The sequence below is a fragment of the Elephas maximus genome, chromosome X (genome assembly GCF_024166365.1).
Source record: "Elephas maximus indicus isolate mEleMax1 chromosome X, mEleMax1 primary haplotype, whole genome shotgun sequence".
In the NCBI taxonomy this organism is placed as follows: Eukaryota; Metazoa; Chordata; class Mammalia; order Proboscidea; family Elephantidae; genus Elephas; species Elephas maximus.
In genome coordinates this window covers 114,820,637-114,838,399 of record NC_064846.1, presented here as the reverse complement: position 1 = coordinate 114,838,399, position 17,763 = coordinate 114,820,637, and the positions used below count along the sequence as shown (strand labels likewise).

Here is a 17,763-nt window from a genome sequence, read left to right as displayed (position 1 = left end):
TTAATTGTTTAAACATAGGGAACTGGTTTAAAAATTATGAGTCATTCATATAACAGAATAGAATGCAGCCATTAAAAATGCTATAAGACCAGACTTAATGGTCTGACATGAGACTAGAAGGACCCCAGGGGTCATGGCCCCCAGACCTTCTGTTGGCCCAGGACAGGAACCATTCTCAAAGCCAACTCTTAAGACATGGATTGGGCTAGACAATGGGTTAGAGAGGGATGCTGTTGAGGAGTGAGCTTCTTGGATCAGGTGGACACTTGAGACTATGTTGGCATCTCCTGCCTGGAGGGAAGATGAGAGGGTGGAGGGGGTTAGAAGCTGGTGAAACGGACAGGAAAAGAGAGAGTGGAGGGAAGGAGCGGGCTGTCTCATTAGGGGGAGAGCAACTGGGAGTATGTAGCAAGGCGTATATAAGTTTTTGTGTGAGAGACTGACTTATTTGTAAACTTTCACTTAAAGCACAATAAAATTTTTTTTAAAAATCCTTTTAGATAAAAATATTACTTTTAGAGTACTTTACTATAGGAGTACATGACACCTTTAAGAGGCTCATAAAATCTAGCTGGAAGACATAAACGCATCTAAAGCACAAGTCTCCAAAAAGTCTCATGAGGAAATGAAATAATGGTTGAGTCTACTGATTCATTTGGGATTCACTTAACTTCATTTGTATAGCATTTTTGAGTTCATGATGTACTTTCTGTGGCATTCTGTTCTGTGATACTCTCCTATAAACTACTATAGCACATTTTGGTCACTCCTTTATTATTGTACTGATCCCTGTGAATAAGATATAAAAGTATCCCTCCCCTACTAGACCTCCATTCTCCAGTTACTTTGTGTTCCCAGCATCTGGCAATAATGAGTACGTATTCATTATTTGTTGAATGAATGAGGTATCATCACCCTCATTTAAAGGAAACTGGCTATGAAGTAATTTGCCCCAAGTAACATGGCACAGGACCGGGCAGCATTTTGTTCTATGTGCATGGGATGACCATGAGTCAGGAGCTGACTCGACAGCAGCTAACAACAACATAGCTGTTACGTACTTATTTTACATAAATTGTAATGACCTTATCTTTGTATGGTACTCTAAAACATTTTAAAATATATCATCTCACTTTAATGCGACATTTAAGTAGGTTTTTCAATTATCATCTTATAGGTGAAAACAATGAAAATTTACCAATACACACTATACCCACCCAAATTCTAGTCTTTATGAAGTATAGCTGTCTCTTTACATACTTGAATAATCACTAACCAGGTATAGGAGTCCCTATCTTTAGTTAACAAACATTTAGGGGGAGGGATGGTGGAAGGGGGAGAAATGGAAAGGAAGACAGTTAAACCAACAGGACAGACGCAGCTGGAGGTCCATATAAAGACCATAAACTGGTATTATACTGTCAACTGCATGTGTCACTCTGAAAGCTAATCTTGGCACAAAGGTTTTTCTTGATATTACATTGTATTCATAGAAGACAACTGGAGGCTTTCTCACGTTATCAGCAGTCTCAAAGGGTGGGGAAGGACACGGAGCTAAGGAGGGCTTTGAGAAATAATAGAGAGGCTACATATCATGTGTGGACAGAGCAAGGGAAGAAACAATGATACAAAGGAAAAGGCTAAGGAACTTTAAACATGATCTCACTCACAGAACTGCTCCGACCTTAACTGAACTGTGAGTTTCTCAAGGGCAGAGACTACATCTCATTCATTTTATGCCCTCAGCTCCTTGTACTCAGTGAGTGCTTGTTGAACTGAATGAAGAGAGGTTAAGATGTGAAAGAGAAAAGGAAGGTATCATAATATTAACAAAAAATAAACATGGTTTCTATTTACTGAGCACTTATGTGCCAGACACTATATTAAGCATTTTAGGTAATATATAAAATATTAAAAGGGATATTTACCTCTTTTCTAACCTGCTATATATGGTGCTACTCAAATATGTTAATGGTGGTAAAACTGACGGCTACCAGGAATACTCATTATGTGTTACTACGGTTACAGCAGAACCTTGAACAGTTGTAGGGGACTGTGTAGAGAGAGACAGACCAAGGCAACCAACGTAATGTGTATCACCACAAAATTGGCTTAAAACCCTTCAGAGGGTATGAGTGTGACTCCTTGGCAAAGTAAAAAACTAATCTGTTGGAACATTCAGTTAACACTGGCCAAAGTCTTAGACCCAAAATGACCAAAGAACAAACCCCATACCCCATACCCCCTTGCCACTAATGATCCTACATACACATCCCTAACGGGTCCACACACAGGCTTTGCTAACTTGGCCATCACTTCAACCACCCTGACTGCCCACCTCTGAGCTGTTGGAGGGATTAAGTAAAATAGAATACTAAATAAGTTACCATCTATTAACCACCTATAGTATATTAGACATCTTACAAATATTTTCTTGCTTAATCCCAATAACCCTATGAATAGGGTATTTCCCCCGGATAAGGCAAGCGATAGGTTAGGTCAACTTGCCCAAAGTAATAGAACAAGTTTAAGTGGCCCGGCCCCAAACCCAGAACTGCCTGGCTCCAAAGGCCATGTTCATTCTACTCTATCAAGGGTTCTCAAACCTCTCTACCTCAATTCACCTAAAAAGGTAGAGAAGAGTGAAGAGGCAGCATAGGGGAAGATAAGTGGAAAGAGAAAAGAGGAACTGGGCACAAAGCTCAAAGCTACTAATGGCAAAGAGAAATTTCTTTTGACTTCAACTTTTATCTCTATTTCATTAGCTGATTCCAGATCTGGGGCAGAAACGTACAAGACTGAGCCTGGAACATCTTGACATACCAAACAGCAAGGAAGCTATCAAAGACTACTAGGGTCATGTAAAGAAGAATCAGGAAACAACTCCTGATTCTGACTGGCCAAAGGTGGGACAATTTTAACTTCAGTAAGATTCAGAACTGAAATGGATAACCTGCCAAATGTCCAAATTCATGAGTTCACAGTATCATATATATATATATATACACACACACACACCCATATATATACATATATGTTGTTAGGTGCTGTCAAGTTGGTCCCAACTCATAACAATCCTATGTACAACAGAACAAAACACTGCCCGGACCATTCTCACGTTGTTATGCTTGAGCCCACTGTTGCAGCCACCATGTCAATCCACCTCGTTGAAGGTCTTCCTCTTTTTCACTGACCATCTACCAAGCATGATGTCTGCATATATATATAAATAAGTAATATATAGTAAGTACCCTTTGATGACAGGGAACCAATTCATTATCTTGAAAACTGAGTAAAAACAAGAAAAAAAAACTTGAGCCTTTACCCTGCCTAACCCTGATGGCGTAGTGGATAAGTGCTACGGATGCTAACCTAGAGGTCGGCAGTTCAAATCCGCCAGGCGCTCCTTGGAAACTACGGGGCAGTTTTACTCTGTCCTGCAGGGTCACTATGAGTCGGAATTGACTCAACAGCAACGGGTTTGGTGTTTTTGGTTCCTATATAAACAATCACTGAGCAACCAAATGAAAGGTTAAACATCTCCTTATAATTATTTCAGCTAATACATGAAAACAAAAGGATACAATTAGATCACTATTTTGCAACTCCCAATGAAATTAATGGATCTAAGCAGCATTGAATAGAGATGGCTATTAACATCCAAAATAAACCAAAGATCCAAGATGCCATCATAACAAAACGAATGCTATGAACAAACCACCACCAATATTTTTGTCGAGAAGAATAAACCTGAATTTTATCAAGCCTCTAAGTCTCTAGCTGCCAATTTGCAGGAAATACAGAGGACAGAGGAACATGGTGAACTGTATTGAGTGTACAACCAGCAAAATTCAGACTGTAAGAAACTCTACAGGTCAAACGACCTGGGTTCTTCAACAGATATGAGGAAAAGAAAAGGAGGACAGAGAAGCTGTAGAGACAAATCAAGTTTTTCTGCAGGTTTTCCTTGCTTTCACTGACCCTCTACTTTGCCAACCATGATGTCCTTTTCTAGAGATTGGTCTTTTCTGATGACCTGTTCAAATAAGACGAGACTGACTTGTTCTTTCTTCTGGCAGACCATGGTATATTCAACATTCTTCACCAACACCATAATTCAAAAGCATCAATTCTTCCGTCTTCTTTTTTTTCGCTGTCCAACTTTCGCATGCATATGAAGCAACTGAAAAGATCATATCTTGTGTCAGGTGCACCTTAGTCATCAAAGTGACATCTTTGCACAGTACAGTCTGTCATTTGATTTCTTGACTGTTGCTTCCATGGAGGTTTATTGCTAATCTAAGTAAAATGAAATCATTGACACTTTCAATTTCTTCATTTATCACTGTGTTGTTTATCAGTTCAATAAAGTCAGAATGTTGTCGTTGTCGGGTATCATGGAGTCGATTCCAACTCATAGCAACCCTACTGACAGAGTAAAGCTGCCCCATAGGGTAATCCTGGCTGTAATCTTTATGGAAGCAGATTGCCAGGTCTTTCTCCTGCAGAGCTGCTGAGTGGGTTTGAACTATCAACCTTTTGGTTAGCAGCCAAGCGCTTAACCATTGCACTACTAGTGCTCCTTAGAGTCAGGCTGTTGTTATTGTTGTTAGGTGCTGTTGAGTCGGTTCTGACTCATAGCGACCCTATGCACAAGAGAACTAAACACTGCCTGGTCCTGTGCCATCCTTACAATTGTTGTTATGCTTGAGCTCGTTGTTGCAGCCAAGTTAGATTAGTATTTATTAGAGGGAGAGAGGGTGCTGTGATTGGGATGAGGCATACAGAAGGGCTTCTAAGATGACAGGCAAAGTTGTTTCTTGACTGGGTGGTGGTTACAAAAGTGTTTGCCTTAAAATAATTTATTAAACAATAAATTTGTTTTGGAGGTAGTCTTCCATTATCTGTACTTTATTTACAATAAAAGGAAAACATTTAATCACATTAAAGTTGTATGAACTCAAATTATTTTAATTTGAAAATGTTTTGAATAACCAACTTCTTTAATTTCACCCCCAAAATTACCAAGCAAAATGGACATTCCAGGGACATAAAAAACAGCTGTCATCAGTCTATTCCAACTCATAGTGACCCCACGTGTGTCACAGTAGAACTGTGTCGCACAGGGTTTTTAATGGCTGAGTTTTTGGAAGTAGATCACCAGGACTTTCTTCCAAGGAGCCCCTGAGTGGACTCAGAACTGTTCCATAGGGTTATCAACCTTTCAGAAGCAGATCGGTAGCCCTGTCTTCTGAGGTGCCTCTGAGTGGGTTCAGACCTGCCAACCTTTTGGTTAGTAGTTCACCACCCAGCCAACTTCCAAGAACACACGCCTGTGGCTTCAAGCAAAGCTGCAAACAAGCACAGTCAGGATTCAGACAGCACCTCTGTCCACTACCCATTTCAGAAGCACAATGTTATGCTAATAGCAGTCAGTGATTTTATTGCCACCATCTTCCTTCAGCCTCCCTGCTGTTATCAGCAAAGGACTGTAGGATAAACAAGGAACCAAACCAGTTAAAAATCTGAAATGTCCAAATTCACCTTTATCTAAACTGCGCCTTACATTCCAGGACCATAGTTCAATTTCATTTAGCCCTATAATCTGTTTGTCCTATCCTGTTTTTTTTTTTTTTTTTTACCTTTCTAGCTCTATATTCTATATTTTCTCACACTGATACTGTCCAAGCTGGGCTCTGAATGGACAGATCCAAACCAGCCATCTCAAACACCACCATCACCATCTCCCACAAAACCTTCCCTGATTCCTCATTTGCATGAGCTCTCTCCTCAGGGCTTTCCTAGAAATTCTTGGCTCTTTCATGGTACTTACTCTGTTTTTCTCGTATTTGCGTTATCTGTATGCTCATCTAATCTCCTGGATTAGAAACTTCCTTTACAAATTTTTACATTTTATTTACTTGAAAAGATAACAGGGTTCAAAATTCTAAAGTTATTAAAAGTTATAACTGAAAAACCTACCCCCCACCCCCCCACCACTGACACCAGCTGAAGGCTTGTTAAATTGAAGGTAGGTTCCATGGTCTTGTTCAACTTTGCATCTCCACCCTTCCAATATTAGCAAAGTGCCTCATATACAGGTAGAACCCAAATGCTCCCTAAATTAATTTAAATTAAAAGTCTAAGAGACTCTCACATATTGCTAGCAGGACTGTAAAATGGTACAGCCACTTTGGAAAACAGTTTGGCAGTTCAATTCCATTCCTAGGTTTATATCCAAGAGAAATGAAAACAGATGTCCACACAAAAACTTGTACACAAATCTTTACAGCATTTTTCATAATAACCAAAAAGTGAAAACAATCCAAATGTCCATCAACTGGCAAATGAATAAAATGTAGTATATCCATACAATGGAATAGTATTTGGCCATAAAAAGCAATGAAGTACTGATAAATGCTACGACATGGGTGAGCCTTGAAAACATTATGCTACATGAAAGAAACCAGTCACAAAGACCACACGTGGCATGATTCCATTTATACGAAATGGCCAATATAGGCAAATCTATACAAACAAAGTAAATTAGTGGTTGCCTAGTGCTAGGGGTTAGTGCTAGGGGATGGGAGAAAGGGTCTGGGAAGGGGGGGAGTGCTGCTGATGGGTACCAGGCTTCTTTTTGGGGTATTGAAAACATTCTAAAATTGATGTGATAATCGTTGTACAACTCCATGAACATACTAAAAACCACTGAAGTGTACACTTTAGATGAATGAATTGTATGACATAAATTATATTTCAATAAAGCTGTTAAATAAAACTTTGAGACACCCCAGTTAAGTGAGGACACACTTAAAGCAAAGACTGGAGTGGGACCCCAAAATTTGCATTTCCGACAAGTTCACAGATGATGCTGCTGATCTGGGGTCTGTACTTTCAGAACCACTCACTGTACTAGAGGACTTCAAAACTACTTCTAGACGAAGGCAATACTAAACAGCACCCAAGAATGAAGTGCTTTGCTCAGGGACTGAGAAAGTCAAGAAAAAAAATGGCTAGCACTCTGTGTCAGACACTGTTCTCCGCCAGGCACTGTTCTATGCCAGTCATTCTCAAAGTAGTTTCCTGACCATTAACACCAGCATTACCTGGGAACTTGTTGAAAATGCAAATTCTTGAGTCCCTCCCAACCCTACAGAATCAGAAACTGAGGATGGGGCACAGCGACCTGTGTATTAACAAGTCAACTAAGTGATTCTGATGTCCTCTGAAGTTTCAGAATGACTGTTCTAAGCATTTAACGTGCAGTAACTCAGCTAAATCTCTTCAAAACCCCATGTGTAAGTAAAGCTATTATCACATCAATTTACAAATAAAGAATTGAGGCACAAAGAGGTTAAAGAATTTGCATAAGATAACAAAAGCTGGTAAGAAATAGAGCCAGGACTTGAACCCAAGGAGCTGATTCCAGAGTCCATGTTCTTATTCACTGTGCAGTAAATTAGTCTTTTGGTCTATAAGAACTCAATCAGTAGAATGTAGTAATAAAAAACTAATATTTGAAGTTAAAAAAAAAAAGGAGAAATATGATTGGAAAGAAAAATCATAGCAAATAATGTAATCATCAAAGCGGTCTTCCAAAATTGTTCCAAAAACTAAGCAGCCACCAACTGCAATATACCTAAGAATTTCCAGAGCAATTATCTCTGGTATCTAATGTAAGAACTTATAACCTGAGCTGTGCTAAAAATGTTACATAAATACATGGCAGTATGTTCAAACTTACCAATCTTTTAAATCTAAGTCACTACAGTAAAATGTCATTCCAGAACAATTTGACTTTTTTATGCCTCGTGCCTTTTAGTCATCATTTAACGGTTATTAAAAAGAAAAAACTGATTGCTTTTGATAAGATGTAGAATCTCAGGGTCGAAGAATTTTAACATTCTAGTCTTAACACTCATTAATCCAATCAACAATCCAAACTGAATCCAATACAATCTACAACACCAATCTCCATTTTCATGATGCCTTCACAAGAAGTTAAAACAAATTCCAACTTTCCGTAAAGTCACATTTAGAGGATCAACCTATGTCTACATTGTAATTTTTAAGGCCAAATGATTGAAAACTTTTTAAGACAACTAAAAATTGAAAATGCTCAGGTTAACAGCCCAAACAAAACCTACATTTGTTTTACTCATAGAGAGCTACTCCTTCACTACTTGAAAGCATTTCTATAACCAGAAAACCAAGCTGGTCAACAAGTACATCAAGTTTTAACAACTCAATCCCTATGATACATCAAATGAGAGGGCTTCCAAAGAATCTTCTGAGCTGAATTATCCCTGACATTAACACATAAACATCTGGTAACCAGTCACTGAGGAAACAAGTCAGAGAACAGTGCAGCAAAACACAGAGAGCCCAAGGGCTTGTTGACTATCAACCTTATAGATGGTGAGATCATTGTAAAGCAGCCTGATACGGTTTACAGCTACATACCAGATTTCAACAATTTACAGTAATCTAACTGCAGAACAGGTAACAAGGATCGTGAAGGGCAAATATTTTCAAAGCGACCAAGTTTGGCGTTTCAATAATACTTTGAACCCATGGTTGAAAACATATTAAAAAGAAAAAAACTCCAACATCATTTCCACTGTGAACTTGCTGCTGTTAAGAACTGTAGAAACAATGCAAATATTGAAATGCCTACTGTGTACAAAGCTCTGCCCAAAAATTTGCAGCTATCCTCGTTTCAAAAATTTAGGATTAGATTTAAGTGACCTTGTTCAAACTTCCTAACTTCAGAAAACTCAGGACAGGAGAAAACAATTGCTGTATCTCCAGTGCTAAGGAAACAGAATGCGCTCAAAATTTTTTTACTGAATATACGGACTTCACTGCAATTCCTCCAAATACACATTTGTAATACTTAGTCAACTTTCAACTAAAAATTTGATTTCTCCATTAATGAGCAAAGAACTGAAAGGCCTGAACTCATGACCCACAGCATTCATTGGTGATTCATAATATTTCATCCAAATACCTCAAAAATCTTCATTCATGACCTCCACCCTTTCTGCCTTTTCAACTTGAAAACTGTCATTTTAAAGGAAGGCACAAGTGGCTTTGCTCTCATTTGTGCCTAAGCCAAAGGCTGGACGGAGCCTACCTGTCCAACTTGCATTCTCAGATTTTGCCCATGGAAGGGAAATACAGTAGCCCCCAGAATGGCAATGCTGTACAAGGAAATAAACGAGCAGTTTGAATGGACTTCATGCTGGGGAACATCATTTCCAGAAAAAAAAAAGAAAAACAGTAACAGGAAAACTATGATTTCATATAATAGCTAATAATCAGGACATAAATGGAAGCTCTCAAAAATTATGTTTTAGTATTACTGTTTTCAAGAATTGTATTACAGCCAAAGGAATTCATCACTAAGTCTTAACAGCTTAGAAGTTATGGGTCAGAGCAACTGAGATACCGACACCAAAAGAATAAAATGCAACACTGTAAGATAGTATAAAATTAAACCACCTAAGGAAATTAAAGCCATGCATGAAAAACCCCAAACGCACAATCAGGTCATTTATCTAGGTAACATTAGCTTCTTCCACCAGGAGGCCTAATTTTCATATAAAGCAATAAGCAGGGTCAAGACACGGAATTAAAAGTCAGGGATCAATTAAATCAGACTTTGCCACAGAAAAAGGAATTCGTAAACTAGTTATTTTGGGATAGTGCCTAGGCCAGCAGCATTAAGTCCAACTGGCATATAGGAGATTACTGTCATTGTTCCAGTATAATGGAGTCTTCCAAGGTCTTTAACTTAGCAAGAATAGGTTAGACAAGCAGCCAAGTCTGCTCAGACTCATAGGGAACCCACTTATAACAGAATAAAATGCTGCCCAATCCTGCACCATCCTAACAATTGCTAATATGTTTGAGCCCACTGTTGCAGCCACTTTCGGGAAGTAATCACCAAATATGGGGGAAACGCTACAGGACAAGTTCTTCAACAATAAATCAGAAAAAAAAAAAAAAAACAAAAGAGAGGCAACCTACAGATTAAAACAGATTTAAGAGATATATCAAGCATTTGCAATAAATGAACTTTCTTTGGATTCTGAATCAAATAAACTGTAAAAAAAAATTTGGGGGGAAATCTGAACATCAACTTTGTATCTGATATTAAAGAATCACTTATATTTTTTAGATGTGATATGGTATTGAGATTACGCTTAAAGAGTCCTAATTTTTTAGAGATAAAAACAAATATTTTACAAATAAAAATAACATCAGGCATTTATTTTAAAATAATCCAGCTGGCGGGGGGGGGGGGGGATGCCTGCAAATTGATAACCATTTAAACTGGATGCTGAGTACCTGGGGATTTCACTATACTCTTCAACTGCTGTATGTTCGAAATCTAACATAATTCTTTAAAAAACTGGTTAGAAATTAATACCTTGCAGTTTTCTTTTCAATGTTACTTAGGGTGTTTTAAAAAAATCATGTAGACAGAATTCAAATAAATGGTTCCCTTTAATTCCGTAATGACCTCCACTTAAAAGAAGCATCAGTGCCACATGAGAGGCAGATGACAGAAAAAACCAAAGTAGCTCAATCACAGATGAAAATACATATACCTCCACCATATCCATTCCAGGAAGTAAAATGAAAATACTATCCACAAAGATCTACAAAACTAACCTAGAATCACAGCCAATCATACTCATCCTGGTGGACAACGCCAACACTGCTCCAAGAGCTTCCTGAACCTTCCTACCAATTCGGTCTGCTGGTTCCCTGGAGCACCAACCCACTCAGGTCAGACTAGTGAAGGGCCTACAAAAAAAAGTGAGGGAGAGACACACAACACATTTATTAGGTGCCAGAGGAGTTAACCATTACATCAGTGCTCAAACATAACCACAGTTATTATTTCTGAAGCAATAGCCCTCATATATCAATTTGTATTTTTTAGGACCTGCTTTGAGCAATAACTGAAGAATTCAGAACAGCTATAACAATACTTCTAATCTGACACTTAAACACACCTGAAAATTGAGCTCAGTTCTCAACCCAGATGAAATTATACGGTATAGTTAACTTTATAGACAATTTTATATCCTCATTGTAAATTAAGTAAATTTTAATTTTTTATTATCTTTGTGGAAAAAATGCACATACAAAAATTATTTTTCATCACCATACATGTTTTTTAGCCATACTGGGAAGACAAATGATAAACACCCAGGTTGAACTTTGCCATTGAACCTTAGACAAAGGTTTTAATTGGTATTGCCACTCCTCCCTTTCTTCTCAGAAATCTACCTAAAATAAATTAAACCTCTGAGGTCACACCTAGATTATCATTCCCAGATTTATTCTAGTTCTGAATGACAAGGTTAAGTTGAGGATTAATTCTTTTCTGATCACTGCTTCAACCACTGTAAAAGGCACCAACACAAAATCTCCCAACAGAAAAGTCATCACCTGTCCTCCAATGAAAGGGAAAATTCTATTACCCTCAAAGCACTTTAAACTAAATAAAACACATCCTGAAGCTCAAAACGAGTCCACATATAGTTAATTACTGAGATGACTCTTCATGGTAAATTTTTTAATCCTAGGTAAACTTGCCATCACCATGTATATTCCTATTCCTACTTAAATCCATAAAATCCAACCAAAGTATTAGAAAACAGCAGTAATTTTAATACTGGTCTAATCAAAATATTGCCAGTAACAAAAACTATCTCCAAATCAAATGCACAGTCATTTTTATTTAATAAGCATGTTAGAAAACAAAAAATGGCAAAAACACAATAGGAGGTAGCATATTAAAGCACTGGCAATTCACTTTGGAAAAGAAGTCTGGCTTCCCAAACAATCTTTCTAAACTGTCTCTCAGATAGGAATTACTCTGCTCAGGTACAAAGATCCCCCCCACATTGACCCGAGGGACCAAAGAAAGGAGGTGATGAGAAGCAGTATGAATACTTGAAAACAAGCTGGCAATAGTTCCCTTTACTACCGTGAAATGCATAGCATCAAATTTCGTAACTTTTGTAGAGTGAATGACATGGAAGGAGTGAGTAGGCAAGACACAAGGAGGCACTCCTTGGAAGAGGTATTAACATCTAGGCATGGTTCCTGACAGGTGGTTGTCCCAGGATAGTGATTTTGCACTAAGATTCCTAGATTTGTAGAAGGTAACAGAGTGGGAATCACATTTGAACATCATGAAACACTGGCGATAAAGAGCTTGGCCTCGGCAGAGGAAAAACACAAAATTCATAGGTCTGGCCTAGAAATGTACTAAACATTTACAGTTAAAGGAACAAAATCTCTTATTCTTTCCCAGGTCCTAAAAACTAGCATTATGAAGCAGGTACATCTGCCAGTGTATTCTTATGCAAAAAAAAATTACAATTTATAGTGTGCCTACCAGGAACCAGGCCCTGTACAAATTTTCTAATTGTAGCAAGTACTCTTTAATACAGGCACTGTTATCTCCATTACTGGAGCCTGGTGGCACAGTTGTTAAGAGCTCAGCTGCTAACCAAAAGATAGGCAGCCTGAATCTACCAGCTGCTCCTTGGAAACCCTACGGGGCAGTTCTACTCTGTCCTATAGGGTCGCAATGAGTCGGAATCTACTGGATGGCAATGGGTTGGGTTTTTTTAGGCTGCCTCCCACGACTGGGGAATGCTGGTGTCTCCTAAATCTATGCAGCACTGGGACTGTAAGAAAACAATGCTGAACATTCGACCTACAAAGCAAAACTATGATAGAGAGTTGTTTTACAGTATCAATGTGGGTGGCCACGTAATAGTGGCATGGGGGGAAGAGAAATATGATAGATGAGAGTACTGTTTAAGGGGCATGAGATAATCAATGGTGCTATTTATTTTTTAGGACAGGGAGAGGCAATGGATATCCATGGAGCCTGACAGGAGGATACCTTCTCTCTACGGGATTCAGTCCATGGAAAAAAAGAACATGGGGGACAGGGGATAGAAGGATTAAGAAGTGACAAGTATGTAAGTGGTTAGCAGAAAAGATAGATGTCCACAGACCAAGAGGCTGCAGAAACTCAGAACAAGGGAGGGAAAAGAGGCGGTTTCCCGTGCTTCACCGTGAGGATGGGGGGGCACGCGGGAAGAGTAAGAAAGCTGGTTTGTAAGTGCGTTATCCTTCACAGCCATTTTTTAAAAGTTTGTTTTTGCTTTTTATGAAGAGGGGGCAGCTAACGGCCGCAAAGATTGCAATCCTCCAACCGCCGACCCTCCTTCCCCCGACCCATTCATTGCTCTGTCTAGAAGCATGCAGAGCTGAAGCAATCAGTGCCCTGTGCCCTGATTAGGGTATACAAACGTGAAGACTAGACGAAATGGAAGGCTAATAAGGGTCCATCCACAAAGATGGAGTAAACGCAGGGTATGCGTTACGCTCTATTCAACGCCTGCGCCAAAAGGACCAATGGAAGAAGAAGGCAGGACAGGTTAGGGCGCTCAGGCCAAGCTCTCTACTTTAGAAGGAATGGGGAGGGGGTGACGAGGAAAAGCTTTGACACCACTCCCAATAGGAGCCTCAATCATCCACGTAGATAGTAAAGATTTGGCAGAGCGACAGGATTAAGGGGAGGAGTACGTCAGAAGCACCACAGCTTGGCCCTAAACCTTAGCTCAGATATCATGTGTGTTAAGGAAGTAAAGCCCCCTTCAACTCAAGGAAAACTAGATTTGTCTTGGCCGCGCAGCAGGGGCGAACGGAGGCGGACCTGCAAAAAGGTACTAGTGGGGACCAGTCGTCGTGGGTTGGTCCCCCTGCCCCCCGCAACCTAGACCCCAGTCCCACTCCCCAACTAACTCCAGAGTCCTCACCCCACCCTTCCCAATCCGCCTACTGCGGTGGCGACTACGAAAGCATTGACCGATTGGTGGAGAAAAGGCAGGCCCCCACGAGGCTGAGGCCTGGGAAATGGTGCCTCCTCAACCGATTGGGGACGAGGAGGCCTTCGCCTCAAGTTCGGTTTACCAGCACCTCAGCTTTTCGATAGTCGTCACCTCCCTAAAGCCGGGTACCTGAGAGGCGTCACAACGAGGATAGCCAACACCTCAGTGCGAGGTTCTGGTCTGGGAGACATCAGCCTCCGCCGCCATCTTAACAGCAGGCGAGCAGACCCTAGTCACTGCCCCCCCCCCCAGCTACCTCCGCCACCGCCACCGCCACCCACGAGGACTTAACCCCACTCCCGCGAGAACTCACCCGCTAAGAACAGCACTAGCTGGAGACGTCGCCGCCTCCGAGGCTGCTGCAGTCCGTAGCCGAACCGCCGCCACCTCCGCGCGATCCCGCGAGAACCTCTACCGAACGGGAAAAGCAGGAGCCCAGCCCTTCCCAGACCCCTCCTCCCACCAAAGCCAAAGTCGCTACCGCTCCGCTCTCACCCGACGCCGAAGCAAAAAGCGAATGACGCACAACCTCACGAAGGACGGAGGGGCGGAGCCAAACTGCCGCCGCCGGCTCCAGCATGCGCCTTGAGAACTATCGCGATATTATGTTTTAGTCTCTGCGAGACCTTCGAATTCACCGCAGGATGCCGCCCGCGCCTCGCCTTTAGGAAGACTCGAGATCTCGCGAGACTAGTGCATGCTCCTAAAAAGGAAAAAGGCGGAGCTTCATGAAAATGACTGGGAGTTTTTCGGAGGAAGGGAGGAACCTCCAGTCCTGCAGGGATCTCGCCTACCACGAGGTTTCCGACCCACTGCGGAGCTGGCTACTAAACCTCGCGATGACACAGCTCAGCGCCAAATCTCGGCCATGTCCTGAAAACTGCCTCCACCCCCAACCTAGGTGTCTAGAACCTAGTGCTGAAGACAATTTAAAAAGTCGACGTGTTTATTCTCACGCTTCCGAATAGGGCTGTACCAATTCGCCGATCTCCGTTCTGGAAGAGGAATATTGAGTCTCCCATTGTTACCTGCTTCCAGGAATCACACATTATCCTGGACTAACACATAAAAGACGTTCTATCTCACAATAAGCACGCAAATGCAAATGAAAATAATGACATAACATTTGTTGCCCATTAGATCAAGATAAAAAATTTAAAGATCGATAATATCCAGATTTCTTCCCTCGCCGCACTGCAGGTTAACCTGAATCCACCTGAATCTAACTAAAGGCTCATATCCTTAGTTCTAACTCCAAAGCCACCAATGTGAACTCCTTTACCTTAGCATAACCAGAAGACGCAATAAAGTGGTTTCCTCCAAACAAAGGAGTCTGCCCTCAAAGGAAAATGCAAGCTTCCAGGAAGGGGGTGGGGAGAGTGAGTGGTTGAAGCTTTTAATACGGCAGTTTTTCTGCATCTAGCCAACAATGCTTCCCCAGTAAATCTTGAGATCCAGTCTGGCTCGATTTGTGGGCTTTTCTATTCTAATGCATTTTTCTGCGCATTCCAATTTAAATATTGTTCCTTTAGAGAACATCTGAATAGCTAGTAGTACAAATAATCCCATCTTCACTAATCTTTTAAAATATTTTCTAGGTTATTCTTAGCCATCTATTTTTTTCCAGACGAACTGTGGAATCACATTAAGTTCCAAAAACTGGGTATGTTTATTGAAATTGCATCAATTGTATGAATCAACATAGGAAAAATGGACATCATTACAAAATTGAGTCTTCTTATCAGAAGCATGGTATCCTCCATTTATGAAAACGTTCTTTTATTATATTCCTCAATAAAGTTACGTAGTTATAGGTATTTTTATTTGTTTTTCTTGCTATTACTAGTGGAAGGTTTTTTAGAATGAAATTTTCGAAAGGCTTATTGCATATATATAGGAAGACTATTGATATTTGCCTATTTTTGTAATTGTAGGAATAAGAAAAATGTTCAGTTTCACTAGTAATCAGGGATATGCAAAAGAAAACAACGACATTTTTGCCCTTTAAATTGGCCAAAAGATTGATAATTCATGTTGGGACAGCTGTGGAGAAATGGGCACGCTCGCACAACGTTGAAAAGTGTACATTAGCTTGGGAGGGCAAAAATTCAACACGCATATACACGTTTACCCAGCGATTACTCTTCTAAGAATTTCTCCTACAGAAATACTCATATGTGCATGAAACATACATACACACAAACCCATTCATTACAGCATTGCTTGTAACAGCCCTCCCTCAAAAAAAAAAGGGAAAAATCTAACGTACATCAATCGGCAAATGGTTAAATAAGCCATAGTACAATGCAGCTGTTTAAAACCTGAGATAAATTTAAGATTTCCTAACATAGAAAGATGTGCAAGACATATTAAGTTTGCAACAAACAATTAGCCAAAATGAGTATGTCTGTCTGCATACTATCATTAAAATGCCAAAACACATATATGTGTATGTATGTATATATACACATACATATATAAACACACACACAACGTCTAGCAGTTACCCGCGAAGCCTGCGTGCGGACTTCCCCTCACCTTTTCTCTCCTCTCCTCTTCCCTCCCCTCTGAGGCCTCCTTCCTCGAACCCGGTCTGTACCCTCTCTAGGGCCACTCTGCCACAGCTACTGTCCGTACCTCGCATCCCCACTGACGACTGCTGTCGCCCAGCGTTACGGGCCGCAGCCCTGGTTGCTTCAGAAGATGCGGCTAGCTCTCCACCCTCGCTGGCCGAGACCTGGGGGAGGGGAGAGGAGGCGGGGTCGAGGGAGGGTTGGGGCAGGCCGCCGGGCCCCTTCACTAGCCTCTCCCTCAGGCTCCCCAGGGCCCCCGCCTCCGCAACTCGGCTTAGGGTCCTGTAGGAACTCTTCCCCACAAGGAGTCAAGTACTGCTCAAGCAGAGCCTGTCCCACAACCTAGGAGTAGACGCTCACCTCGGCGGTAATGGCTCCGCGGGGTTCGCAGGAGCATGCCAGGTCCGAGGCCCTGCCGTTTTGCTCCCTTCGCTCGCTCTCAAACGAAAACCTCCGCCTCCGGCTCTCCTCACACTTGCTCTGAGGCTGCACCCACAGCTCTAGAAGCCCCGCCCCTGCCCCTTGGGAGGGCGCTCCCTCAGCGGCGAAGCCTGCTCTGCAGGCGACGGTGCCTGAGCTACTCACAGCCTGGCAAATCCAACCACAGAAGATAGTAGAATCGCCAGGGAGTTGGGATTTGATTCGAGGCACGATGGAAGCCGTTGAAGAATGACGTGATTTAATTTGATATACGTTTAAAAAAATTAACGACCTCTCCAGCTACCTTGTGGAGAATGGACGGTGGGGGGCAAGAGGGCAAGTGAGGACACAGCGTGGAGGGCGGGAGACGATGGGGTCGCTGACCACAGTGAGTTCACACAGGCAAACCTCTAAAACACTTGAGGCACGTAAAAACCCTAAACATTCTTTTTCTTTTTCTCCTTGGTATTTGGAGTGGCAGTGAGATTGGCAAGGAAGTAAACTCAATTGTTTATCCAGATACCTGCATCTGTGAATGCATAGGAATAAAAAGGATCTGGCAGGAGACACCCCTAACGATGAACCGTGCCTCATCTGGGGTGCAAAATGAGATTGTGGGGTGAGAGGAGAGGGAGTACTTTGATTTGCAACTTCAGATACTTGGATATGGTTTGGATTTTTAACAAAAAGCATGCATTAGCTCAGTATTTTAAAGTATAAAGACAAAAGTACTATCCAAAGAACTCTTCAGACATAGAGGAAATAAAAACTAATTTTACCCTCCAGTTCTAATTCCAACCCTTTAGAGCAATGGTTCATGCTTCGCTTTGAGAATC

At 41.2% G+C, this 17,763-nt stretch overlaps 1 protein-coding gene across 16 annotated transcripts in view; it reads right to left on the bottom strand.

The window, feature by feature from the left end:
• The window catches only part of HUWE1 (HECT, UBA and WWE domain containing E3 ubiquitin protein ligase 1), a 216,904-nt gene extending 199,919 nt beyond the window's left edge, over positions 1 to 16,985 (bottom strand). For 9 of the 16 annotated variants that reach the window (XM_049872569.1, XM_049872556.1, XM_049872568.1 and 6 more), the window contains exons 1-2: positions 14,248 to 14,423; positions 10,684 to 10,818 (exon numbers count right to left, since the gene is read on the bottom strand). The gene's annotated coding sequence lies outside the window, so the exon portion shown is untranslated. The other 7 variants (XM_049872559.1, XM_049872562.1, XM_049872557.1 and 4 more) reach the window with 7 other exon arrangements.
• Between the last annotated feature and the right edge of the window lie 778 nt (positions 16,986 to 17,763).